The sequence below is a fragment of the Ostrinia furnacalis genome, unplaced genomic scaffold, assembly GCF_004193835.3.
Source record: "Ostrinia furnacalis isolate ACB-3 unplaced genomic scaffold, ASM419383v2 OfSCF4604, whole genome shotgun sequence".
NCBI classification, from domain to species: domain Eukaryota; kingdom Metazoa; phylum Arthropoda; class Insecta; order Lepidoptera; family Crambidae; genus Ostrinia; species Ostrinia furnacalis.
In genome coordinates this window covers 115,838-143,807 of record NW_021134843.1, presented here as the reverse complement: position 1 = coordinate 143,807, position 27,970 = coordinate 115,838, and the positions used below count along the sequence as shown (strand labels likewise).

Here is a 27,970-nt window from a genome sequence, read left to right as displayed (position 1 = left end):
TGACTGTACCCGCAACTTATGCGTGAAAATAGTTTGAATATTTTTTCCAGTTTTTGCAACATTTTTCATTGAAGCTCCGCTCCAATTGGTCTTAGCGTGATGTTAGCCTTCCTCGATAAATGAGCTATCCAACACAAAAAGCTCTTTAAACCAAACAAACTCTTCAGCTTTATAAAATTAGTATAGATAGTAAAAATCGACCGTCAATTACCATCAGTGTTTTAACGTGACGTCACCTCAGCCTCCCCGTCTCACCTAACGGTATACAACCAAAAAAGGACAAAAGAATATTCAAATATCTTGAAATCAAAGACTCATAATTATGGCAGTATGTTCGCAGAAATGGAATTAATAATGCGGCCGAGCTTGGAAAAAACTCAAAAAACGTTTCTGGCAAGTGTGAGAGGGACTCTACATGTAATGGTTCTTCATCTCCCTTTTTTAACGCCTTGCACCTACTGGCCGATGGGGACATCCAGTGGGTTATGTGGGACTCTCCTCGCCTGGTCACTAAAGGCGGGACCTACCCACTAAAACCCGACGGTGTCCACTGGAGCCCAAAGAAACGAAACTGTGAGTTATTGTCCCAGTTGAACATTCGTCCGCAGCTCCACCTCAAGCTAGAGGCTCGCTCACGAACGGGCCTCTCCGGTTTCGAGGGAACCCCCAATCCCCTCCTCCAGTTGTTTATATAGAGGTTTTCTCCTCGTGTTCTTCATCTCCCTACGTGGAAGGGACTTACTTTGAGCCTCATAAAAGGCTCGGGACTATTTCCACCTCTCGTTCCCACCACTGCAACTCCTGTGTAGCCAGGATCTACAGCTTGACCGCCAATAGCCCAACTACTGAAGGTCAAGTTTGTTGAAGGAAAGTTAAACTGTCATTGGACCCGCAACGAAGAACATAGAAGTTAAGGGTCGACTTCCTATACCATATAAAGGCTTAAGGTCACTCAAAGGGCGATGGAGCGATCTAAGCTCGAAATTTCCCAAATTTCCAGATCCGTATAGGAGAGACCAGTTCAGAAATGAGGAGATCCGTATAGGAAAGACGTTCACTCGGTGTACGGGTGATCTGGTGAAGGTCGCGGGAAGGACCTGAATGCAGGCAACGTAGAACCAATCGCTGAAAATATCTTTGTCCAGCAGTGGACGTCCTTTAGTTAAAATGACGAACTAATAACATCATCATCAGACAATTTAGTTTCCAATGCAGGAGCATGACCCTCTATACTTTGCAAGCAAATAGAGAACTTGGCATACACTCCCCACGCTGGCCAGACGGGTTGGGGAGACCTGATGTTTGCCTATTCGTCCCTTAGTTATTACAAAACAAATTAATAATTTCAAGCATATTACGAGTATTTTAAAGCTTTTTTGATTGGTTGAATTTGAACCAATTCCAAAACTCTGTGACATAGTGAATTGAGTTTTTATCATTGTTTTGTAATAAAAAAATTGACGCAGTAATTTTCTGTAAAGACCCTACTAATATTATAATGCGAAAGTTTGTATGTCTGGATGTTTGTTACTCTTTCACGCAAAAACTACTGTACGGATTTTGATAAAACTTTACAGTATTATTGTTTATTAAATAACCCAGAATAACATATAGGCTATAATTTATGTCGTACTGTGACAAACGAAATTTCACGCGGGTGAAGCCGCGGGCAAAAGCTAGTAAACTATACTTGTTTATTAATCGAATTACAGCCAATGGTTTTCTCTCCTACGTACCCCTAAAATGGAAATGGTGCCACCGATCCTTCTTTCGATAAGTAGGCACCCGCTCTGCGGACTTAAGTATTTTTTATGTTGCCGTCTCTCTCCGTACTCGGGTAATGTGCGTTATATCAGATTATACCAAAGTGTGCGTGATAGAAATCTTCTATACATATATACAGGGTGCCCCAAAGAGCAGTGTCAAGCCGAAGTCCAAATGTAGAGCATCATCACGGCTCAAATCACCGTGACTTTTGATTTTTTATACAACATAGAGGATTTTTAGTTTACATTTTCTGACTTCTGAATCAGCTAGGCCTAGTATTCATATAATAATAATAAAAAAAATCAGGCATGTAACTTGACTATTCGGGCCACAGTGACCAAAAAAGTGCACAGAAAAAAACAATCATAACTCGAAAACTGTGGAATGGACTGTCGTCTGCGGTGTTTCCGGACGGATACGACCTGCAAGCTTTCAAGAGGAGAGCGTATCTTTACCTTAAAGGCCGGCAACGCACCTGTAACGCCCCTGGGTCTGCGGGTGTCTATGGGCGACGGTAATCACTTACCATCAGGTGATCCGTTTGCTCGTTTGCCTCCTATCACATAAAAAAAAAACTATCAAAAAAATCGCGGATCATACATGGGGGTGATTTGGATAGCCCTAGTGATGCTCACCCTGTATAAAAGCGAACTCACTGATTAATCACGAATCAGAAACTAAAAACTTGAAAGGCAGGTTCCTTATAGAGTGTAGACATCCCAAGAACGGATTTTACGAAACTTAACCCCTAAAGGGGTAAAAGTTTTACCCCTTTAGGGGTTTTTACGTTTTACCGTAAAATGAGGTCCACGCGTACGAAAGCGCAGGCACAGCTAGTTATTTGTATTCTTCATTATACAAAATCATTGCACGTGTGCTGATTATGAAAGCTTTTGGGAGCTTTTTGGAAAGCTCTGAATTTCGTTAAGATGAATCATCATTATCATTTCTGCTATTGGAAACTGTATATAGCTGAAAATCGAACTGCTTAATAGGCGGGAATCACGACCCACCGCTTGCCAGGTGGTGCAACTCAGCCTAAAAGGCCCGATTCGACCAAACTTTTATCCGAGAATAACTCCTGGTATAACGGCACATTGACAGTTTCAGTATGGGAAATATGTCAAAATGACAAGTTTATTCTGAGATTAATATTTACTCGTTTGGTCGAATCCACCCTAAGTGATGTCTCTCAATTAATTAAATCAATTTTAAAAATTACATAAGTAGCTCAATGCTTACTCTACTGAAAGGAAAACCCAAAAAAAATCAAATAAAACGTTCAGCTCTATTAAAAAACCGGTTAACTCTATGACAGTCCAATTTGTATTACGTCCAGTGACATACATACTGTATCGCCCGGCGTTGCTCGGGAGCGTAAAAAACAAGTCCCTACAAGTATTACATAGGTATATTATGAATGATACGATACGGTTCGGTACGGTCAGCAAAACAACGAAAGATTTTTTTTCAACGATTGTACGGATGGGAGCAATTCAAGCTAAATACTGTGACATTTTACAAAATACGCTCCGAGTTTTCAAGTTTAAAGGCATCAAACATAGATAAAAACAAATTAGAATTTATGTAAGTAGGTATAATTTTTTGGGTTATCGTCCATATTTTTAGCGGATCATATAGGCTATGCTGTCATTCCTTCTCCCGGTGTGAATAATTCCGTGTACTTCAGTCACACATTACTTGTAATATATTTATGATACTGTTTTCTTTTACGCATTATTGTATAGAATGACACAGTTACCAAAAATCTCTAGTAGTCTTTAAAACAGCGTCCAACAATGGGGTATTTTCAAAGTCAAAAAACTACCCAATATTTTTACAACACACAAAAATCTACGCACAAACCCGGGTCGAAAGCCCAGTCTAGTTATAACGAATGCAAAATTTATTCTACCCCGAATTTGGGAGCCCAAAATTAACAAAAAAACGAGCGTTCTTTCCTGCGGACCGTACGCTATCTTTACGAATTTTTGGAATACCGCGCCCGATCCTATCTTGCTGGGTTCGAATCCTGAAGGGACCGGTCCGGCTAGACGTCTCTATCGGGACTTAAAGGGCTTATGTAGGTAGTTTGGTTTGGTTTGTAGGTTTTGGCTGCCAATAGAGTGGGTAATTGACACACTTTCCATCGTATTAATAAAACTAGCAACCCGCATCGGCTTCGCACGGGTGCTAAGTATACATATAAACCTCTTGAATCACTCTATCCATTAAAAAAAACCGCAATAAAATTCGTTGCGTAGTTTTAAAGATCTGAGCGTATATAGGGACAGACAGCGAAAAGCGACTTTGTTTTGTACTATGTAGTGAAGTTACACCCTAGTTGAACATTATTTTTAAGTGATATTTCCATACTATACCTCATTTTAAAACAGTGTTAAACTAGGGTGTAACTTTTTATTAATAAGGGGGTATAAGTCTGGCACTTAACTCAGTGCCGGGTATGGGAGAGGCACAGTTTTTGGAATGTTAAACGTCAGCAAGACTTCAGATGTGCTTCAGTGGGTCTAGACAAAGTGAAAATTAGCGCTATTACCCAGCCCATAGTTAACACACCAGTCAATTGACAGACTTTTTACGAGCTTTAAAATGGCGACTCTCCCATAGATTGTTTATGGAAAACCGGTTTATGTTATGACGTCACCATTTATCGAGTGTTTCAGACAGTGAACAACTCACGAAGGCGAGTGAGCTTTACTTGTGTGTGTACGTGTACATGCACATAACGATAGTTTTTTTTTTATGTGACAGGAGGCAAACGAGCAGACGGATCACCTGATGGTAAGTGATTACCGATGAGTAAGTGATTATGATAGTGTAATGTATATCAAAACAATTGATTGTTTAACAAAGACGTGTTGCGAACTTTTTGGGTAAGAGTGTCACTGCTACAAACATTACTATGAGGTTTCACAGAGCGCGTGAACGCACAGGGCGACACTCGAACTAATCACAGAGCTCTATTCAACGCTGTGCGTTCGATTTGCCTCACTTAAGCAAGCATCGTTTGTGAATACGGGCGTAAATCTCACTTTTCATTTGCTTACTTGATTTCTTTATGGAGTTAACCAACGTATTAAAAACTAAGTTCCATCTTCTAAGAACTGGTCTATTTCACCTCAACCATTCCTACAGTTTTCTACATAAACAAGCATTATATTCCAGGATTCCATAGCCTTCGCTATTTGAAACCAGTCCTCTATCATAGCCCGAATGCCTTTTACAACGCTTTAAGCCTTCCAAACTTCAAAAATGGATGCCTCTCCGTCCGAGCTTGCAAAAAGCTCAGCCCAACTAATGACAGAGGAATGCTTTTGTAAAGCTTTAGTATGTATTCCACGAAAGCTCGTACAATTATCGTTTTGTGCTTAAAGAACGTACGTTTAAACGACGTTGAAAAACAGATTTAATTGTTGATGATTAAGTTTATTTTTCGAATTTGGAAATATGACGATTTTTGGACGGTTTTTGGTTAGTTAGACAAAAGCCTTGTCCAGGTCCTAATACTGTCTATTTTTATTTAGTAATCTAATGCCCATTTTCACCATAATACGGGACAAACTTGACCTTCATTGGTTGGGTTTTTTATGGCGGTCAAGCTGTAGATCCTGGCTACACAGGAGTTGCAGCGGTGGGAACGAGAGGAAATAGTCCCGTTGACCTCTATGAAAATAAAATTCCTGTTATGTGTTACTATAGGGGTAAAAAAAAATAGGGATTGATGGTGAAAGCGGGCATAAAGCTGAGTTGCATCACTTTACTTTAACCGTAACTATAAATAACCGGTGTTTTTGTATTGAGTTTCACAGATTATTGACGTTTGTTAAAGTTCAAATATGATGGTGCAACTCAGCCTTAGTAAAAAAGGTTTGAATCCTAACACAACCGATTTAGGCTGGATTGTACCATCTTACTATAAAACGTCAAAATTATGTCAAACTCCATATACAAAACGCCGGTTAAGGTTATAGTTCCGGTTAAAGTAAGTTAGTCGGTCAAATAGCAACCTTGTTCTGCATACTAAAGAAAAGTTTGAAACCTAACCAAGTGTTAGATGAAAATTGGTATAGAGTAGTTTGAGACCCATAGAAAAACATAGGATAGTTTTTACATACCGAAAACTCGAGCAAAGCCACGGAAAAAAGCGAGTACAGTCAGCGTCAAATACATAGTTCGTGACACCCAAAGTGGCCGAAAAGTGGAGAACACAACCTTATTCCAATGAGGGCTATCGTTTTTATACTCAACAGTTGGCACCCCTGGCGATTGACAGGACCTTACTCTACAGTGGCGCCAACTGGTGAGCGCTAAAACGATAGCCCTCATTGTAACAAAGACGTGTTGCGAACTTTTTGGCTACTTTGGATGTCATTTGGCGCTGATGCCTGTATTCACAAACGATGCTTGCTTAAGTGAAGCAGCAAATCGAACGCACAGAGTTGAATAGAGCTGTGGGATATGATGCTCAACCACAATAAGGAAGCTAGATGTTAGTGCTTCCTTCCGAGCGGGTGTTATGCTCGGGGACCAAGGTCCAATTTACACCATCTTTGTTTGTCTATATGTACTTGGCAGCGTAGAAAACTCCGTGACCGCGATGCAGGTTTGTATGAGCGGCGGAGTGTGCCATAGTGCAGTCGTATCAGCGCCATCTGTTGGTACACGTTTATAGTGGCGTATCGTAGATGTCGCCACAGAGCTCTGTGATTGTTTCGTGTGTCACCCTATGTGTCCACGCGCACTGTGGGACCTCATAGTAATGTTTGTGAATGCGTGCGTGACTGTACTCGTACCTACTTAATAGATCCGGTGTAAGTTACCATAAAGCATTGGTTCCCAAACTTATTTGAGACGCGCCCCCTTTCGACCATACGAAAAATTCCGCGCCCCCCCTCCTCCAGTCAAGATTATTATTGGTCGTATAGAACAGTCTGGAATGCATTCTCTCAGGATTTTTATACTTAAAGTACCTACACAGATGGCCCGCGCCCCCCTTTAAAGGTCTTTGTGCGCGCCCACTTTGGAAACCAATGCTATAAGGTATCATTTAGCGAATAAACAAAGTTTAATAAGGTGATAAAATTATGATTATGATTGCAAAAATAAAACGATTCTGCCCTTTGCTATGCTCTGTTATAAGTAACTGCAGTTTATCAAGCTATACATCGCACTTTATTCATTTGCAATAAGGTCGCTTTTTCAACAAGGATGTAAAGTATAACGCGCTTCGTTGACCGTACGAGCTATGTCAAAGTTATAAAATTTGACACCAAAGATTACGGCCTACATGACTAGTGGAATTACAAATAGTAGTGGAAAACAATTATGGAAACACTCGTAGTTATAATTTAATATGATTTCTAGGCTATCGTATTAGATTTTATTGGAGAAAAGTCACTGGTTGACTGACTCACTCACTCATCACGAAATCTCATAAACTACAAGTGCTAGGAGTCTCAAATTTTGCATGGGGGTTTCTTTTAGAACGTGGGTGCTCACTAAGGCGGGATTTTGCAAAATTCAACTCCTAAGGGGGTAAAACGGGATCCACGCGTACGAAGTCGCGGGCGGCCGCTAGTATGTGTGTGTGTATATGACAACGTGATAGTTTGAACTCCGTCATCTGACTGACTGAAATAGTGATCTATCAACGCACAGCCCAAACCGCTGCCGCGCTGAACGGATCGGGCTGTTTGGCATGCAGGTAGATGTTATGACGTAAGCATCCGCTAAGAAAAGATTTTACGAAACTCCACCCCTAAGGGGGTAAAACGGGATCCACGCGTATGAAGTCGCGGGCGGCCGCTAGTTAAAAAATAGGTGCCTAGGTGCCTAGTCCGCTTGCCCTCTGTGGTATTTAGTATAAGAAAACATAACCTCCTTTTAGCGCAGTCGGGTAAAAAGCTATGCGTGCAACTTGGCCCGCCATTTACCGTGCCTAGGTGTCCGTTTGCCCTCTGTGGTATTTACGAGGCGTCCTTGTAGGGAAGTAAGAGGCCTGAGGCCTCCAACACTTGGTTCTTTTAAATTTGATTGACCAGTTAGACTTTCTTAGATTTTTCACGTTTTATGTTCGCGAAAAGCAGGTACTTGTTAGGTAAACCATAGAGATATAGGGAGATGCCAAATAATGCGCTGAGTTCGGAACTCAGTGTCGCATTAGAAATTGACTTACACAAAGTGATCAAAATATGTGCACATTATCCACTGCGGTATCAGTACTCAACATTCGAATAATCTTTAGTACTACGCAAGCAATTTAAACTGTTTACATCATGACGTCTGCAGCAATGTGTTCTGTTTTTGGGCATATTGCTGCGACACTGGCCACGCCTCCTTGTCACATCTCCCTTTACTTTCTGTGATCTGTGGTAAAAACCATAAAGTTAATATACCTAGCTGAATAGGGCAACAAAGGACTGAGCGAGCGAGATGTCACACAGCAACACTGTGTGATAAAAAGAGATACGTGATGCGACGTAATAGAACAATAAATAGAAACGTTTTTTGCAACTATTTTTACATTTCGTTAGCACTCATTGACACTGAAAATTTGAGCTCTGAGAGTTTTTCAAATGTTAGGTAGGTACGTGGATGAAATCGTGGATGTTTATGAGAAAATGTGCTTCAGAAACGTGGTGACTGGTTCAGTGATTGATTATTGTACAAAACAGTGAAATAATCCTGAAAACTAACACACAAATAGCTTAAAATAAATAATACCTATCTCTCGTAAGATAGTAGGGATTTTACTACCTTAGTTTTGATATTGACTTCGTTAAAGCCTCGCAAGCAAAGTCGCGAGTAGAACCTAGTTTTAAATACTTGAATGAAACTTACACACCACCTGCTGGTTTTTCCTATATTGGACTAAAACTAGCATATCTAACTCGATATGAATGAAACGATATTACACGCAGTTTATGTAGCAAATATACAGAACATATCAACAAGACCTACGCATCTACTTGTCTCTGTCTTTCCTCTGAAAACCTGGTAAGTATGAAAGAGATGAGTGTAAATCCGAGTATACGTAATTATCTTAAGGATCTCTACTCATGCGCATCAAAAAGCAGTCGAACGCAGCGACTGTTAGCATTTTTAATTTTAATCCGTGATTAACATAGGGTCTACAGTTACAGGTGAGAGAAAAAACGTTGAAAGAATTTTGCGAAGGACATCTTTCGTTCGTTATTTCGCTTCAGACAAATGACGTCCACTGCTGGACAAAGGCCTCCTCCAAGGAAATAATTTCTGTGACAAAATTAATTTCCGAGCGAAGCCGTGGACAAAAGCTAGTTCTGAATTAAATTAATAAAAAAGGATACAATTAATTACTTCTAATATCCGTGGGAAATTTTAATTAGTTTTCCCTTAATAAAGGTTAATTTTCATTAGCTTTTGTTTTAGTTTCTTCCTATGGCAAAACATTATATTAAGTAAATAATTACAGTGAAGTATGTGCTACGAGCATAAAATATTTCAACTAACATTTCCAAGATTTTTTTCATTTTTTATATTTAAATCTAGCGGCCGCTCGCGACTTCGTACGCGTGGATCCCGTTTTACTTAGGGGTTGAATTTTGCGAAATCCCGTCTTGGTGAGCACTACGTTCTAAAAGGAATCCTTATGCAAAATTTGAGACTCCTAGCACTTGTAGTTTCTGAGATTTCGTGATGAGTGAGTGAGTCAGTCAATCAGTGACCTTTCGCTTTTATAAAAGCTTATGAATTTAGTCGCAAGCGTGCGGCCGGCCTTAGCCTCCGTCATTAACCAAATGGCTCACCTCACACTCGCCCGACTTAACGCAGATCCTGCCGTTTAAGTCGCATCAATATTTATTTATCTCTCAATTCGGGACATTAAATAAAACATTACCTTGAAAAGGTTTAAGAACAAGTTCGATTCTTTTATTTCTTCTTACAGCAGTTCGTTCGTTTCAGTCAAATGAAGTCCACTGCTGGACAAAGGCCTCCCCCAATGCTTACCATGCTGCCCGGTTGGTAGCGGCGACTAAATACTTTGTAGGAAAGTCAGGACGAGTCACTAGTTCCTATATTTACTATTCCCACCTCTCGTTCCCACCGCTGCAACTCCTGTGTAGCCAGGATCTACAGCTTGACCGCCAATAACCCAACCAGTGAAGGCCATGTTTGTCCCGGGGGATAGTTAAACTGTCATTGGACCCGCAACGAAATAAATCAGAAGAACATAGGAGGAGTTCGAAGTTAGGGTTCGAATTCCCTTCAGTGCAAAGCGGATGACGGGACTAGGTAGTTCCTATGATGACACTGCATCAGTTTTTCGTATCAAATGCGACTCAATCCTAACATCCGAATCAATTCAATACATTAAAATAAACAAACCAGTTGGGATATACAGACAAGAGTGATTTATAGTACCAAACATAATGTGGCAAATTTATTTAAGCATGTAAGTGGTCGGACCAGTCGTAATAGTGATGGAACATGTTGTTCTTCGGATATTCGGTTATAAAAGTATTTGATTTCAGGTTTCATCATTTTATAGCTTAGTTAATATTTGGTATTCAGTCGTCAGCTTTGCATTGTAAGGAAGCCGATTCTTAGCTTCAAACTCCAAAAAATACTTTGTTTTTTTCTTCTGAAACTCATTGAGACTGAATATCTACTGTAGAAAAGTTAAAACGTAGCTAGACAAAGTATTATTCATACTAGATTCAATTTTGTTATCACTTCATCTGAGTAGAAAAGTATAAAAATCATAACCCTTCTTTTTGGATTCGCCGCTGTCGAGTAAAAAATACGTAGAAAAAGAGATCATAAAATTCAATATGTCAATGGTTTTGGCTATAGGCTACTTTATTTTAGGCCTAGAAAATGAGGGCTTTTATTTAAATGACTTCTGATTGTCCTTGAAAACTAAAATTTAAAAATTACTAATGATAAAAACTATTTACAAAATAAAAAATACTTCACTCCCAGCGCCGCAGTCAGGAATGGTGCCCAAAAGGCTGGCAGCATTGCCACGTTGAATGGCCAGGCTAATTCTCTGACCAAAATAGCTGCCAGCCTTTTGATCACCGGTCACCTCGGTGAGCCTCTTTGCCAGTTCCTTATAAAAGGAACGAGCGCTTGGACCCCATAGTCTCAACCCCAAACGGCACAAATATATAACTCTCATTGAGAGCTGCATATTTATTTATACTTCTGATTTATTTATATGAAAATCTAATTTACATGTTTGTCTGTAACACAGTACATTTCCTTACATCTCAAATGCATTCAATCCAAGATTTATCGCGAATTTTCCGCGTACCACCTTATCTTAGTAACCGTATCCAATTAATTTCGTACATCGATATTATCGGTCCATGTCCCATCACTAGTCGTATATTGATATGCGATATTGTACAGCACTAATCCTAGAGCTCTTAAATTTGTTTAAAATATTATTTTAGAATTGTATTTGGTTATTTTTATTATCATTTAAGTGATAATATTAAGGTTAAAGTTCACCAACAAACTTTAGCTATAAAAAGTATTTTTATAAAATCCATTTCAATAGAAAAGGCCATCCATTTCAATATTCAATTAATGAAGCTTGGTTAGTCCGAGGTTTTTAAACTTTCATTGGACTAACAAAGGATTTTACGAATCACTACCCTTAAGGGGGTAAAACGGGATCCAAGCGTACAAAGTCGCGGGCGGCCGCTAGTAAAACATAATTTGCCAGCAAATTTAATCACATTTAAAGTGCTTTTATTGCTTTACCTGCAATTATTAAAAAGTGACCTAACACAATAAAATGGACCACACAAACTATTAATCTTCATAATTTAATTGTTCAGTGTTGCAATATATGATTAATGGCATGCCAGTTTATTTCTTCAGCTCGTAATGATGTATTAAGAACTATTATTTGTTCTTTATAAAGTTTAATAAGTTCTTAATATTGAACCAATTAAACACTTGTAAGAAAGATGTGCCATTGTGGGCCATTGTGGAAATCATTGGAGGAGGCCTATGTTCAGCAGTGGACGTCCTATGGCTGAAATGATGATGATGATGATGAAGAAAGATTTATTCAGCCTGGCCCCAAACTATGCGAGCTCTATGAAACTAAGATTGAGTTAGTTATCTTACTTTAACCGTGACTATAACTATAACCGACGTTTTTTGTATGGAGTTTGACAAACTTTTTAAGCTTGTTAAAGTTAAAATAAGATGGCGCAACCCAGCCTAAGAAGTGCTTTCACAGTTAAACTGCACTGATTTTATGAATTCAGTATTAAATGTAGAGGCAGGACCTAGACAATGGTAGAAGCTAAAATAAGTCTTATAAGGGTAATAAACTAACTAAAGGATACAGCCACAGATCTAGATTTTTTCCAACCGGGGCAAAAATTGTGGTACCCTCTCAGTATTGTAAGTGTATAAAGACTGAAAAATCTTGAAAAATGGGCTGACAATAGTGACTGAGTTTCTTGCGCTGCTTCTTCTCAGCACTGGCCCATTTATTGTCCCGAAGCAGTGGTGGGGTTAATACTGGGACGTGTAAAAGTGCTTTTTAAAAACCCACTTGTAAAAATAAATGAGTTTTTTGTAACATAATTTGAAGAAAATATGAAATAAAAAGAATTCAAAAGTATGCCATAGGAAACTCATAATTACTCAAAAGTAATAGATATATTCATTTTATTAAAATATGTTACTGAACCGGTCACAACCCAAACTTTTTCATCCAAAACCCAAAAATGTCGTGGGAGAAAAAAACTATTCAATACATAATATTGTACGGTCGTGACTTCTGACCTTTTGGTTGCAATCGGTCACAGCTGGGACAATTCGGGACACAATGTCCCACAATAGCTCGGCCATGATGTCTTAAAGAACAATTTTTTACAGTGACCTAACCTTTTAACTCTACCCTTCGAAGTTCACGCGTGAGAGAGTCAGGAATTCCAGTCAGTTTACGACAAAATTGGTATTCATTCATTTTAAAATTGTGTTTTTTGGGTTGAATTCCAGGCCGTAAGTGCTTCAGTATTTGAGGCTATAAACATAAGCTATAAATCCACAGGAAAAGCATAATATCCATACTAATATTATAAAGCTGAAGAGTTTGTTTGTTTGTTTACTTGAACGCGCTAATCTCCGGAACTACTGGTCCGATTTGAAAAATTCTTTCAGTGTTGCTATACAACATCACGCGGCGATCAATAGGAGCAGACCAACAATGAAAAATGATGCGAAAACGGGTTTTCTCGCGTACGAAGTCGCGGGCACAGCTAGTTTCAGCAATAAAAGTTAAGCATTTTCAGTTCATTATAATTCTATCAAATTCTGATAATAAAATGTACATAGGAGCTAATCGAAGACACAGCGTTATAGAGCCCTGTGATTGGTTCGTGTGTCACCCTGTGCGTCCACGCGCACCGTGAGACCTCATAGTAATGTTTGTGAATACGGGCGTAAGTATAAAATGTCCAAGGCTACAATATTTGCTATAGTCCTGATTTTTATTGTTGAACAAGCAGTCAATAGTCGCGGTCCGATCAAATGTAACTGATATTATCTATGTATCGACTGACCAGTTTCGTAGTCACGATCTTAGGTCTTCAAACTAACAATTTTATAATATGGCATACGAAAGACTGGCGAAAACTATAAGAATTTGATGAATATTTTGATATTTATTTATTTTAAGTGCAAGTTTAAATCTATAAAAGCCAATATAAAAGGTAAGTATGTAGCTTGGCTCGTAAGTAAAAACTGCCAATTCCAAAAAATACGCTATTTGTGAGGTATTATTGACGACCTCATAAAGGTAGCGGGAAGGCACTGGATGCAGGCCGCTACCAACTGGTCATTGTGGAAATCATTAGGGGAGGCCTATGTTCAGCAGTGGACGTCCTATGGCTGAAATGATGATAAGGTATTATCGCTAGAGAATGGGACTACTCCCGCATCTCGTTCCCGTTCTCCTGTGTAGCCAGGATCTACAGCTTGACCGCCAATAACCAACAGGTGAAGGCCAAGTTTGTCCGAGGAAAAAGTTAAACTGTCTTTGGACCCGCAACGATATTAATCAGAAGAATTATCGCTAGAAAGGGATCTCCTTCACAATCTGAATGCCTAGTCGTATAAATATTTGCACATTATCCAAAAATAAAAAGTTTCAACTATTATTTATTCTACAAAAAGAAGCTTCTTGCGTCCGATATAAATATTTATTTATTATGCATTATAATTAATTAATAAAAGAAATAATCTTATACCACACTAGCGGCTGCGTGGATCCCGTTTTACCGCCTTAAGTGTGGAGTTTCGTCAAATCCGTTATTAGTGAGCACCTACGTTCTATAAGGAACCCCCATGCAAAATTTGAGACCCTTAGCACTTGTGGTTTCTGAGATTTCGTGATGAGTGAGTCAGTCAATCAGTGACCTTTCGCTTTTATAAATATAAGATTTGACTACCATTAAAAACATTAACCATTAAAATTAGACTATTTAAAAATGAAGTTTTTAAATAGAGACAAGATCACAGAATCATGCTAGCATTTCATCTTGTTAGTTAAAGTATAAAAAATCACAGTTCACGATTTAGCAACAAAGGAGACAAAGATCGATGCGATAGCAACATAGTTGTAATATCAAACGATCTCAAATGAACCAATAATACAAGCAAAAGACTGTGTGTATAGCCGATAGAATTGCAAGCTATTTACGCCCGTTTCCCATATTTAATTTTAGTCTAAATCCGGATTTCAACTGTCAAATTTAATTAATAAGTTTTAGATTAAATATCCACTATTGTTGAAATAGTCTTATAAACAATATGAAAATAGCTGTGCGTTAATTTCTTATGTTTTTTATAGAGATTTTTGTAAAATTTTATTTATAACATATTGCTGAGCTTCGTGGAATTGTTAACCGTAAAATTATTAGTTACCTACTCAGTTAGAAATTTTAAACATTGTGAAGAGCAGCTTTATCCTAGGACAAGCTTTTTGAAACTTAAATGGATATAAGGCTAATTTGTTATGACAATGTAACATGTGTTTCATAATAAAATATTTGTACAGTAGGACGCCGATTATCCGAACGCCGATTAACCGAATCGCCAATTATCCGAATCGGTCCTAAGCTTAATATAAAAAATTTAAACCCAAGTATTTTTTGTTTTCTATTGGTGTAACAAGTTGGAACTCGCAGGAGGCTAGATATATTTCAACTGAGCGACTTGTAGAACTGTAAACACAGTTATTAAAGTTTATTCTACACACACCGGCAGATTTAGAGGAACGGAAAAAAAAGCATCAATATCATCATTATTTTAGGAAAAAAATGCCTAATTATGACATTATTTTTTAATTTAATTCTAAATATGAAAAAAATAATTGCCAACAGTATATTTTTTTAATTATTTTGTTTAAATTACCCCATCAACAGTTTCGTTGAGTGTTTTGAATTGAATGAAGCTTTTGCTAATTTGGATTTCTTTTACGTGAAAGATGTTTTTTTCTGAGAATTTTGTTGTGTAAGCATTCAGTTACTTATAAGGGTTTATTATGCCCAGCTTAGCACCGTCAGAAATCATTAAGGCAGATGAAATGAGAAGTAACGGCCATGCATACAAATCGGCTGCCGTAAGACGTCGTTGATCAGTATCGACCACCCATGGCAGTAACCAACGGTACAGATTGATCATTTCTGTCGTTAGGAGGAGGGTTCAAGTCAGAAAAAGGCGTACTTCGCGACGGGATGACCGTTTTTTACAACTTCGAGTTTTCAGAAAGTCGCGGTTACCTGCTGTTCAAGCCAGAAATAACCTTAAAGACACTCGAGGAGTAAGAGTGACTGAGCCCACAGTTCACAGGAGATTTACTGAAGTTGGTATAGGGTCGTGCATACCCGAGAAAGCTCCAACTTGTGACACAGCACCGAAAAAACATATTGAACTTTTCACGTGAATATCGTGATTGGGTCTTGAACGACTGGAGGCATGATCTCTTCACTTATGAGTGCAGAGTTCTCTTAAACCAGATCGATGGAAGATAGCGAATATGGAGACACAAAGAGAACGTAACATTTAGTCTTAATTTTGAAAATATCGTGGTTTATGGAGGTAGCTTAATTCTGGTGTGGGGAAGGATTTTTTTGGGAGCTCGCACGGAGTTAGTGGTGGGTGATGGAGGAAATACGACTTCTGAATGGTACACTAGGAACATTTTAGAAGAACATGATGTGCCATTTACTCCATTTATTGTGGACTCCTTTAGTTTAATTCACGATAATGTTCGTTTTCACAGTGCTCGCTCAGTACAGGCACATCTAAACCATTTGGATATACCCATGATGCAGTGGCTGGCAAGATCCCTAGACAAGAATCCTATAGAGCATGTCTTGGACTTTCTTAAAAGATGTGTTAAACTCAGAATACCACCGGTGGTGTTGAGAAACGCGTTACTAGAGGAATGGCAGACATTGCCCCAAAATACCCTTCATATCATTAACTGCAGCATGCTCAGATGAATGGAAACCATCATCAGAGCAAGAGGGGGAAATACCCATCATTAATTCATTCATTTGGATAGTGATAAGCTACCCTAATTTTTAATCTGGCCACAATTTCTAATTTTTGTTCAAAACTGAAAAATTGAAATTTCGTTTCGATGATTTTTTATTAAATAAAAACGACTAAATATTTAAAAAATCTATGTTATTTTATTTTATTTTAATTATCTCTTTATTTTGTATAATAAATATTTCATAGATCAGTAGTAATTTTCCTTATTTTCATACTTTTTTTTGCGTTCCGCTAAATCTGCCGGTGTGTGTATGTGTGACAGTTCGTTTTTAACATGCTTTTTCTTTATTACCAGTCTATGTCCGATTATCCGAATTTTCGATTATCCGAATCGACCCCGGTCCCAATTAATTCGGATAATCGGCGTTCTACTGTATTTGTAAAATGTAAAAACATCGAACGTAGATATGTTGAACAAAAACATTCAAAACTTTTCATTTTTTCAGACTATTGAAAATTAAAAGAGATAAAGCGTGCCAAAGTTCAAAAGAAGAGGCCCGTGACGTCAAGAAGTGCTTATAGCAATTGTGACGTCACACGGAACTTCAACGCATCATAACTTATTAATGACTTGTTTTATTGACGGAATAAAAGTTTTTATAAGGAAACCAGCCTATGATCCTCTATGTTCACTAGTGATAAGAATTTTCGATTGCAAAAACTCGACTAGGTCATACAAATGATTATCATGGAGGTCACCTAGTCCAAAACGAGCCCATTACGAACGTTATCTAGCTCCCGTAGGCTTCATAACCAAAACTTGTTTCAAACAATGCAAATCCATAAATATTAGGTTTTGCTTAAGATATACAGGGTGTCACTAGAATATTTGACTCGTTTCATATTATAAAAAAATTGCTTAAATTGTAACATAATCAATGAGCCTGTTAAAAACTGGACTATTCCCACCTCTCGTTCCCCACGCTGCAACTTCTGTGTAGCCAGGATCTACAGCTTGACCGCCAATAAAACCCAACCAGTGAAGGTCAAGTGGGTCCCGAGGGAAAGTTAAGCTGTCATTGGACCCGCAACGAAATTAATCAGAAGTTTTTTTAGTGTATGCTGACCAATACAATCTAAATAAGTAAATAAACAATTATATCGGTTACCGACAGAATGAAATCACCCCCACTTTTCGCGTGGATGTCATAAAAGGCCACAAATTTATAAATATGCAAAATCAGCCTTAACTTCATTAATAAAATTGATTCATTAATAAATAATACTATCTATTCAACAATTGATATTAATCATGATATTAAATTAAAGATAACCTACTTCCATCAGTTTTTATAATTCAAAGACAACCTGTATACAGTATTACGAAAGAATAAGGCGGGCAATTTATCACAAGTTATGAGTAAGCTTTGCAGAATGTCTATTGCACATACACCGCCCGCGACTTCGCTCGAAATAACAATGGGATTTCGAAATTCCAGCAAGACATAAGACAAAAAATTATGTTTGCCTTCACTATAAAATGTGTTTTAACAAAAAAGTATATTTTTTTTTTGCAAAAAGTCTTAACTCATTTATTTACAGGTTTTTTAAGACTGCTATTACACGTTCTAGTATTAATTTAAGGCATGTATTTAAATGATCTTTTTAAATTAGCAAAAACGGCAAATAAAAAAATCTAAATGGTCATCTATTTTAATGATTGATCCTCTTTCTTTGAGACATAAAATAAATAAAATCGATCGATATTTTAACCTCTTTTGAACTACGCAAAAAAAATGAGATGAAAAAATTATATCTGATCGTTACTTGTTGGTCCTCAAAAATAAAAGAAATGAGCACCAAATATTCAATATTGTGATACTTTTTTAAATAATTCGATTTGTATAAATTATTTTTTGTCTATATCAAATAATCTTCAAAATAATTATGTTATGGTACTTATTTTTATTAAGTTGTAGTCAAAGGATGGAAACTATTTAAAGGCACTTGATGTTCAAAGATTTTTTTTTATTAAAAAAGCATACTTAACACGTTCACACTGCGTTATCGGGTCGAATTGACCTTAGGTGCTGGATGCGTTGGTGCGGGATGGATATATTCGGTCTTTTCAGTAGTACGAAAGATAAATATTGTTTTGCAATTGTTTCGTCAAACACAGTAAATATTTGAAAAAAAAAACTTATCAGGTCCTTACGACCCGATGTCGCACTAAAAGTAAACAAATATCGTTTAGTGCTTTTATCGTGTCTAATCGACCCGTTGACAGATGACTTTATGGTCACTGATCACGGTCGAGATCGGTATACTAAGAGAAAATCAACCTTGCGATTTGAAAAAAATAAAGAGGTAAAAATTATGATGTCGGGTTCAGGGATGTCAGAAGTAAGAAATTATTTTACATAGCGCCTCTAGTCCCAAACTAAGCAAAGCTTGTAATTTAAACAAACATGGCAATGTACCATTCTGCTTGCTTATTGGCCGCTAAGCCCTTGGCCAACTCAGTAACCAATGACGGACGATTGTCACTCAACCACAAAGTACCGCGTAAATTAAAAGATATTTTTTAATTAAAAATATTAACCAATAATATTTTTTGTTAGATCAAATATATTTTAAAGTTAAGTTATACATAGATCGAAATGTATTTATTAGGTGATCAATAATAAAAGGCAAACTTGATATAAAAATCATCAAATTAACAAAATTAAAGATCAATAACTAAAAAAGAGGATCAAATATTATTTTTGTTTACCAAATATTAAAAGAGTATACTAAACATAAATATTATGTTACCTTTAATGAAGATCATTCATAATTTATCCGTAGATCAACTAATATAGACCCAATAATTAATATAAAGATAAAATATAATAAAAAACATCATTTATTTTTAAAAGTGCACATACAAAAAAGATCAATTAGTTTTTAGAGGATCAAATAATATTGTCCCTTAATTTAACCCTACCACTGCTTTGTAAGAAAACCTCTTTTAAACAGATCTGCTCTCTACCCTTCCAGGCAGTCGGGCAAAACCCCTAAGCTAAAAGTCTTCGCAAAATATAGAGCTATCAAACAAAAAAAATCTACATCAAAATCTGTTCGTCCGTTTTTAGAAGCTACTATCAAAGACAGACAGTCAAGGTCTTTTTTCAGGGGTATAGATTATTAATTTTGAAAATATACAGATCATATATGGCGACAGTATAATATAAACATACTTCAACATAATACTTATAGTTTAGGATTTATACAAATTCGTCTACCCCCCACTAAAACTTGCCCCCGGCGGGAATCGAACCAGTAACCCTAACGTCGCGAACCACCAAGCAGGCGGTCGCCATAAGCGTAGTGCTTAAGGCATGATATATATCTGTAGGCTGCGCAAGAGTGGCCCACGGTCAATATAAAGCACCTTAAAGCATACCGTGGTTTAGTGATGTTCAGAGACGGACATCGATATCGATAGTCGAATAATTAAATGTTAATGTCAAAGTCAAAAATGTCTTAATTTGTTAAGTAGTCAAAAGACTGTTAAATAGTAAGTACCTAATCGTCAGTTATTTCAAGAAAACAATAAAGTATGTATGTATGTAACCAGTGGGTCTATGGAAAATCAAATCCGTTGAAACTCCATACTGTCCATACAAAAAAAAGACTTTTTGACCATCTTTCGACATAAAAACTGTCACATTTGGCATTTTGTCTAGGGGGCAGTTGTCTGGCACCCATCATACTACAAGCTTTGCGACTAGATGACGCATTGCAAAAAATAGTTTAAATAGCAATAGCAGTTTATAGTTCACCACAACTATAATTAATGCATCTGACCACAACAGTCAAATAGGAAATATCTTCCAAATTAGTTCTTTCATTGTATAAATCTATAGTCAAAATTATCGATATGAGGGCAACTCTAACATTCGCTAGAGAATGCATTAAAGCTTAAGAAAAACTTGGGTATGTTTGTTACAAAAATATATTTCCTTTCATAAAACTTATGACTTATTTATGTTTAACTAGCTGACCCGGCGAACTTCGTACCGCCTTAGCGTAGAGATTTTCTTAATATTTTTTTCCGTAAGAACCATCCTTGGACTTCCACAAACATTTAAAAAAAAGAATTATTGAAATCGGTTCAGCCGTTCACACGTGATGCCGTGACAACGCGAAACGGGTTTCATTTTTATATATATAGACTATCTTTGACATAATATGAACTCGCAACGTACGCTCTACAAATCTAAATACGAGCCCTTTTTATAATAGAGCTACATATTTCTAAAACTGTGACTAACACCCGTATTCACAAACATTACTATGAGGTCTCACAGTGCGCGACGCACAGGGTGACACACGAACCAATTAACGCTCTATTCAACGCTGTGCCTTCGATTTTCTGCTTTACTTAAGCAAGCATCGTTTGTGAATACGGACGGGCGTATAACTATTTAATGCTGATATAAAAGACATATTCACAATTATACATATGTACTAGCGGCCGCCCACGACTTCGTACGCGTGGATCCCGTTTTACCCCCTTAGGGGTGGAGTTTAGTAAAACCCTTTCTTAGCGGATGCCTACGTCATAACATCTACCTGCATGCCAAATTTCAGCCCGATCCGTCCAGTGGTTTGGGCTGTGCGTTGATAGATCACTATGTCAGTCAGTCAGTCAGTCAGTCAGTCACGCCCGTATTCACAAACTATACTTGCTAAAATGAAGCAGCAAATCGAACGCACAGCGTTGAATAGAGCACTGTGACTGGTTCGTGTGTCACCCTGTACGTCCACGCGCACTGTGAGACCTCATAGTAATGTTTGTGAATACGGGCGTCAGTCATCTTTGAGTTATACAATTTAGATAGATTAAATAAAGACTTTTGATTTTGATTTTTTGATTTGAATTACCCACATTCTACTCAAAGTGGCTACGTCATTAAATTGTATGCTCATTAATTTAACAACATAATTAAGATCCTGATTGTATCACACGGAAAACGCAATAAAAAGTATTAATTAAATTTAATTTGTACGCAATGATAGTTTCGGATGTTTGTTTATTCAAATTAGCTTCGATGGAAGACAAGGATCGCCCGTGGTTTTGTCCGTTAATTCTGTTTCAAAATTGTTTCATGGAGCGAAGTGGTTTCACAATGTAAATTGGCATGAGTGTTTGTCAAAATAGATTGGTTTTAAACTAAATACATGAGACAAATAAAGAAATATTCTTAGTTTTAAGTAGCATGAGCATGCGGTGCTTATTTATGCAATTTAACTAATGATTTCAGTGACAAAAATCACCGACTGCCTAATTGCAATTTAACTAAAATGCTAAAATTTAATGCTAACTTATGAATATATCCAGTAAAAGGTTAGATTTGAAATGTCTTTATTCAAAATACAGGTCAAAATTTGGCACTCTTATGACTGTTTTCACCATCAAACTCAATTTTTAAGTGACCCCTATAGTAACACATATTAGGAATTTGGTTTTCATTGGGGTCACTTAAAAATTAGGGATTGATGGTGAAAACGGGAATTAGGCTTTTTAATCGCCCTTAAAAGGGCACTCTACATGTCTTCATTTTGTAGCGTTTTGTAAAGTTACACAACACTTAAGTTTGAAAAGAATAAGAGATGTTAAAATATTTAAAAGTTGTTGTCTAAAAATAAAAGAGGTCTTGTTCCAGAGGAGAGTTACCTTATAAAATTCAATATTTCAATAAGGTCAATTGAGGTAAGACCCTCCGGTGGGCGAAACAAAATAAATAATCCTCCAACGTACACAGTAGGGCGTCTTTTTTGTCGTTTTATCTATCATACCCGTCCACCCCCCGCTAGGTTTGTCGTGCGAGATCTAAACGATAAACGTTTAACATTTTTTATCGAAAAAATAATTTTTGTCAATCTTTTTGCTTTGTAAAAGATTCGCTAATAAATGAGCTAGTTTATTTTTATCTTTAGATCTTTAATCGACTTATCACAGCCTTATCTAGAATCTAAGTTAGGATAACGAGGTTCCGTGAATTTTGATATTTATTCAGTTTTTCTGATACAACACTTCGGAATCCTAATTCATATTAAACACCATTTTAATCTACATTTAGAGGTATATTAAATGAGGTAATAGCTGAGTCAATAACAGTAAACTGATAAAAATATATCCGTATCGATAAAAACCAATATTTACAGCATCGATGTGAAATAACAATGAAAATATCGCTCGTAAAATATTTCTCTAAAGCAACGAAACGATCAAAAATTTTATTCAAAGAATGACAGTATAAATAAAATAAAATAACGAACCTTTATTAAAATTCCAAGTTACATAAGTCTGGATTTCACTTTATAGCACTATGCACTTGACACAGGATATTATTGAGTTTCCCTCAGAATTCTTATTTGCACTGAAGTGAGTGAATACACAAAAGTACGTGAAAAAATGTGGTACAAAAAAAACCGAAAGGCACGACCGTGCGGTTCAAAAACTCTAAGAACACTAAAGGCAAATCTTGCGATGCTGTTGAATAAGACGTGTTTCTCTCTCTTTCTAACACCTTCTACGGTACAAGTGCGAGCGAGACGGGTACAATGGCATGCATTATGGTGCCGTGTCTTGGTGGACTTTTTTCCGATTTCTTTGAACGATCCACGAGGGATCTATATTATGATCTATAGATCTTTATAGCTCCGTGAGTTATGCCTCCGTGCGGCGCTTGATTCATTGATGTAAACCGTTTGAAGCGTTTTGAAATTATATTTTATTTGTTTTGTTTTTGCTGCTTAATTGGTAATGTAAACATTTTTGTTTATTGATTTTTGTGTGATCGTAAAAAGCATAGTTAATTGGTAGGTATGAAGCTTTAAAGCTGTTATAAAAGCCTTAAAGTTTGTTTTACGTGCCGTTTTTAAATGCAGTTAATTTGTCTAAAAATATAGACGCTGAGGGTCGTAATTTTGAAAACTTAAAGCTAAACTTAACCTCCTCTGTGGTCTAGTAGTAAGACCACCTGCTTCAGACGCAGAGGTCCCGGGTTCGACTCCCAGTGGTTTAGTTCGGTAGGGCTTGTTCTAAGTCCGCCTGGCTAGCTACCACCATCTTACCTAAGTTTGTCGCCATAACAACAATGTTAACAGCATTGTTGTGTTCCGGCAGTTAGAGGTAAGATAGCCAGTTCCTCCGTGGTTGAGGATTCCGGGTGAAGCTCGCTTCCACCTTCGGCCTGATCGTCACTTACCATCAGGTGAGATACAGGCCAAGAGCTTCCTCGTTGCGGATAAAAAAAAAGGTTTAGTTTCTTGTTTTTGTTGGATAACTCCCATTCTTCCCATGGATGTCGTAAGCGACTAAGGGACAAATATGCGAGCATCAGGCCTCCCCAACCCGTCTGGCCAGCGTGGGGAGTGTAGGACAAATCCTCCATTTGCTGGTAAATTAGAGTCGTGCTCCTGCAGTGGAGACTAAATGACCTGATGATGATGAAAATAAGAAGAGCTTTTAAAATTACACACTGTATACATATACCTACAAAAAGATATTAATAGAGTTATAAACAAATAATTTAATTTTATCCCTTGCCCATACAAAAGACATAAACGCATCACGCGAGATATTAAAAATAAATTTTTTACAACGCCATATGCCATGGCAAAACACTTATGATACCATAATTTTCCCTGATTTATCTAAGTAGTCATTGTCATAGGTGCTATTTGGCTCCAAAGTATGTAATTGATGTGCTGCAATTTATCATTATTTGCCCTGATTTGATTGAAGAGAATGGGAAATTCTTAAATCATTGCCCACAGCTGTAATTATTGGAAATTTTGCAAATGTGACCGTTTCTAAGACTAAATTGCTTATATCCCTACAGATCCATATCTATAAAAGCGAAAAGTCACTGACTGACTCACTCACTCATCACGAAATTTCAGAAACTACAGGTGCTAAGTCCGCAACTTCGTACGCGTGGATCCAGTTTTACCCCTTAGTGAGCACCTACGTTCTAAAAGTAACCCCCATGTAAAATTTGAGACTCCTAGCATTTGTAGTTTCTGAAATTTCTTGATGAGTGAGTTAGTGACCTTTCGTTTTATAGATATAGATATACATACTAGCTTTCCGTCCGCGTTTCGCCCGCGTGGAATTTCGTCTGTCACAGAAAAACATTATCGCGCGCGTCCCTTTTTCAAAAACCGGGATAAAACTATCCTATGTCCTTCCCCGGGACTCAAACTATGCCTATGCCAAATTTCATCAAAATCGGTTCAGTGATTTAGGCGTGAAAGCAAGACAGACAGAGTTACTTTCTCATTTATAATATTAGTATAGATTTCTATAGGCGCGATATACTTCTACCTTAACATACATATAATCTTCACAGCTAATTTATAATTTTCTGCTTTCCTTTAAATAGAATTTGTTTAGATATGCGCACAGTGATATGCGGCCATCGACCCCAGCTATCAGTTCCTGAGGATGGGTGATAATTATAATAAGCTATAAATAACGCTTATTTTTTATCGGTCTTAGGTTATCGGTCTCAAACAGTGGTTCCCAAAGTGGTTAACACCCCTTGGGGGTTCGAAACAGGGGTCTGTGAAATGAAGTTATCAAATAAGTAAGATATTTTCTTCGTTTTTCACTGATTATTATTTTTATTTTTAGTTTTAACATGAAACTTATTTCTTATTTATTCTAATAATAGCTTTCCACCCGCGGCTTCGCCCGCGTGGAATTTTGTCTGTCACAGAAAAACATTATCGCGCGCGTCCCTGTTTCAAAAACCGGGATAAAAACTATCCTATGTCCTTTCCCGGGACTCAAACTATCTCTATACCAAATTTCATCAAAATCGGTTTAGTGGTTTAAGCGTGAAAGAGAGACAGACAGACAGAGATACTTTCGCATTTATAATAGTAGTAGGTATAGATTGTATGGTATATACGGAACAATAAAAAATATATTTTGTGTCTCTAAAGTCACGTGGTGCTTTTGGCCCTTTAATTATTTAAACTCCTAAAATAAGATAAAATAGACTATCGCCCGTATTCACAAACATTACTATGAGGTCTCACAGTGCGCGTGGACGCACAGGCTGACACACGAACCAATCACAGAGCTCTATTCAACGCAGTGCGTTTGATTTGCTGCTTCACTTAAGCAAACATCGTTTGTGAATACTTTTATCAGCCAAGTAGACTTTATTGAACGCCACATGGTAGAAAAAGGAGCTTTTCAAACACCCTTACCTACCCTTATTTCTAGATCCACCAAAAGGTGTCTATTCAAAAATAAAATAATAGTACTCAAAGAGGCACTAAAGTTTGAGAATTACTTAACTCCAGAGCTATTAGGTATTCCCTAAGCCTAAGTTAAAACTATTATGTATAGTATAGGAATTATAGCGTTCAGTGATCTCTGTCGACTATGACTTGAAACTTATTTTAACTGAAAACTGAAGGACTTATTTAGTCAAGTGAAAAAATGTAACAATTTCATGTCGCCATTTTTTTAACTAATAAACGCCCTCTCACCTTGACAGGAATACATGAACTACTTGCCTCGCACTAAGGGCTGATTTTTCAATCGTCAGATATCTTTTAACTGAAGAATAACCTTGTCATTTTGACATATTTTCCATACTAAATCTGTCAATCTGCCTAATTTATTCTTCAGTTAAAAGTTATCCGACTATTGAAAAATCAGCCCTAATAAAGAGGCTGGTAAAGGTGACTGATGCCCATTTTCACCCCACAATCCCTAATTTTTAAGTGACCCCTATGAAACAAAAACCTTTCACTTAAAAATTAGGAATTGAAGGTGAAAACGGGCTTAAGTAACTTTTCATTTTGTGTACAGATCCCTAAAAATTCCTGTACAGAACCCAGCGACCCGTCACCGCTAACTTCTTCGAAGTCTACTCGATATTTGGAGTGTTTAGACAACGAATATTTTCTCTGGATGGTTAGAGTGTTATCCTACGATATACTAACATTAATACAGTTATGTTATAACGAATGGTAGCTCTTGATAGAAAATAATAAAGTATTTTATTGAATATTCTAAAATTGTGATGAATAATTTAGTGACTTAGCTTTTTTAACCATAACTGGGGTAGCCTAAACTAAAATTATGAAGAATAAGTACTTACACCTTTAGAGTAGGCGCACACCGTTGATTTTTAGTTGGCCGATAGTTGTGCCCGATTTTAAATTGTATGAAGAATCGGCCAAATCGAATCGGCGTAGTGTGCGCACTCCCATACATGCCCATACTGATCAACTGCCCGACTAAACTATCGGCCGACGAAAAATCAACGGTGTGCGCCTACTCTAAGGCCCGATTCGACCAAATTTTTATCCTGGTATAGCTGGCACATTGACAGTTTCAGTATGGGAAATATGTCAAACTAGCGGCCGCCCGCGACTTCGTACGCGTGGATCCCGTTTTACCCCCTTTTTCTATCTTACGCGGTTTAGATTTTTTCATACAAATGTTTTTTCCCGTTAACTCCCGTTCCCATGGGAATTTTGCAATATCCTGTTGTAACTAAGCTTTAAGTTGACTAAGATACCTGCATGCTAAATTTTAAGCGTCTAACTTAAGCGGTTTAGATTTTTTCATACAAAAGTTATTTTCCGCTAACTCCCGTTCCCGTGGGAACTTTGCAATATCCTGTTGTAACTAAGCTTTAAGTTTACTAAAATACCTGCATGCCAAATTTCTAGCGTCTAACTTAAGCGGTTTAGATTTTTCACACAAATCACTAACTTTCTTTATGTGCATAATGTACACGTACACACACAAGTAAAGCTCACTCGCCTTCGTGAATTGCAACAACTATAACTTTGAACACCAATATTATTACAAAAAAGCAAGAAATTGGAAAGGAATAAAGAAAAAACCGAAAGAATTCGCATTGCAAAAACAAAAACATTGTTCGGAGGCAATATATTGCATGACGTGTTATTATAATATAAAATAATATGTAATAATATAATGTGTCGCTGATTATGGTGCGGGTCAGTGCTCCCCAAATTACTTTCGTCCTTATTCTGGAGAAAATAACTAAATCTTTTCGAAGTAAGGTAGGTATTTTTTTAAACATCAACAGCCACTGCTGGACTATGAGCCTCCTCCACTATAGTGGAGGGGTTTGCCATAATCTCCACGCTTGGCAGGCGGGTTGGAGATCGCAGTTTAAAAGATTGATGTTTGTCAGAGAGCGCTGCTGCCCGTTCTCTGTTTGATGTGTAGTCCCTAAGTCGCCTCTTACGACACCCGCGGTATAATAACTAAATACAGCAGAAAAAATCTTTTTGAAATAAGGTAATTTTATTTTATTTTTAAATCATAAAATATTGAGAAACAGACTGACAATAGTGACTTAGTTTCTTGCGCTGCTTATTCTCAGCACTGGCCCATTTATTGTTCCGAAGCAGTGGTATGGTTTATACTGTAATAATACGTACCTATTCACAAACGATACTTGCTTATGTGAAGCAGCAAATCGAACGCACGCGTTGAATAGAGCTCTATGATTGGTTGGTGTGTCACCCTGTGCGTACACGCACACTGTGAGACCTCATAGTAATGTTTGTCTGTACTCACCACCCCGGTGAAGCTGGAAAAGCTCTTAAGCTA

General features: G+C 37.3%; 1 protein-coding gene across 1 annotated transcript in view; it reads right to left on the bottom strand.

Annotated features, from left to right (window-relative positions):
• Positions 1–22,815, bottom strand: part of fj (four-jointed box kinase) — a 39,088-nt gene extending 16,273 nt beyond the window's left edge. Inside the window, exon 1 of the mRNA XM_028314188.1 lies at positions 22,630–22,815. The gene's annotated coding sequence lies outside the window, so the exon portion shown is untranslated. The remainder of the gene's footprint in view (positions 1–22,629) is intronic.
• Positions 22,816–27,970: the final 5,155 nt, after the last annotated feature.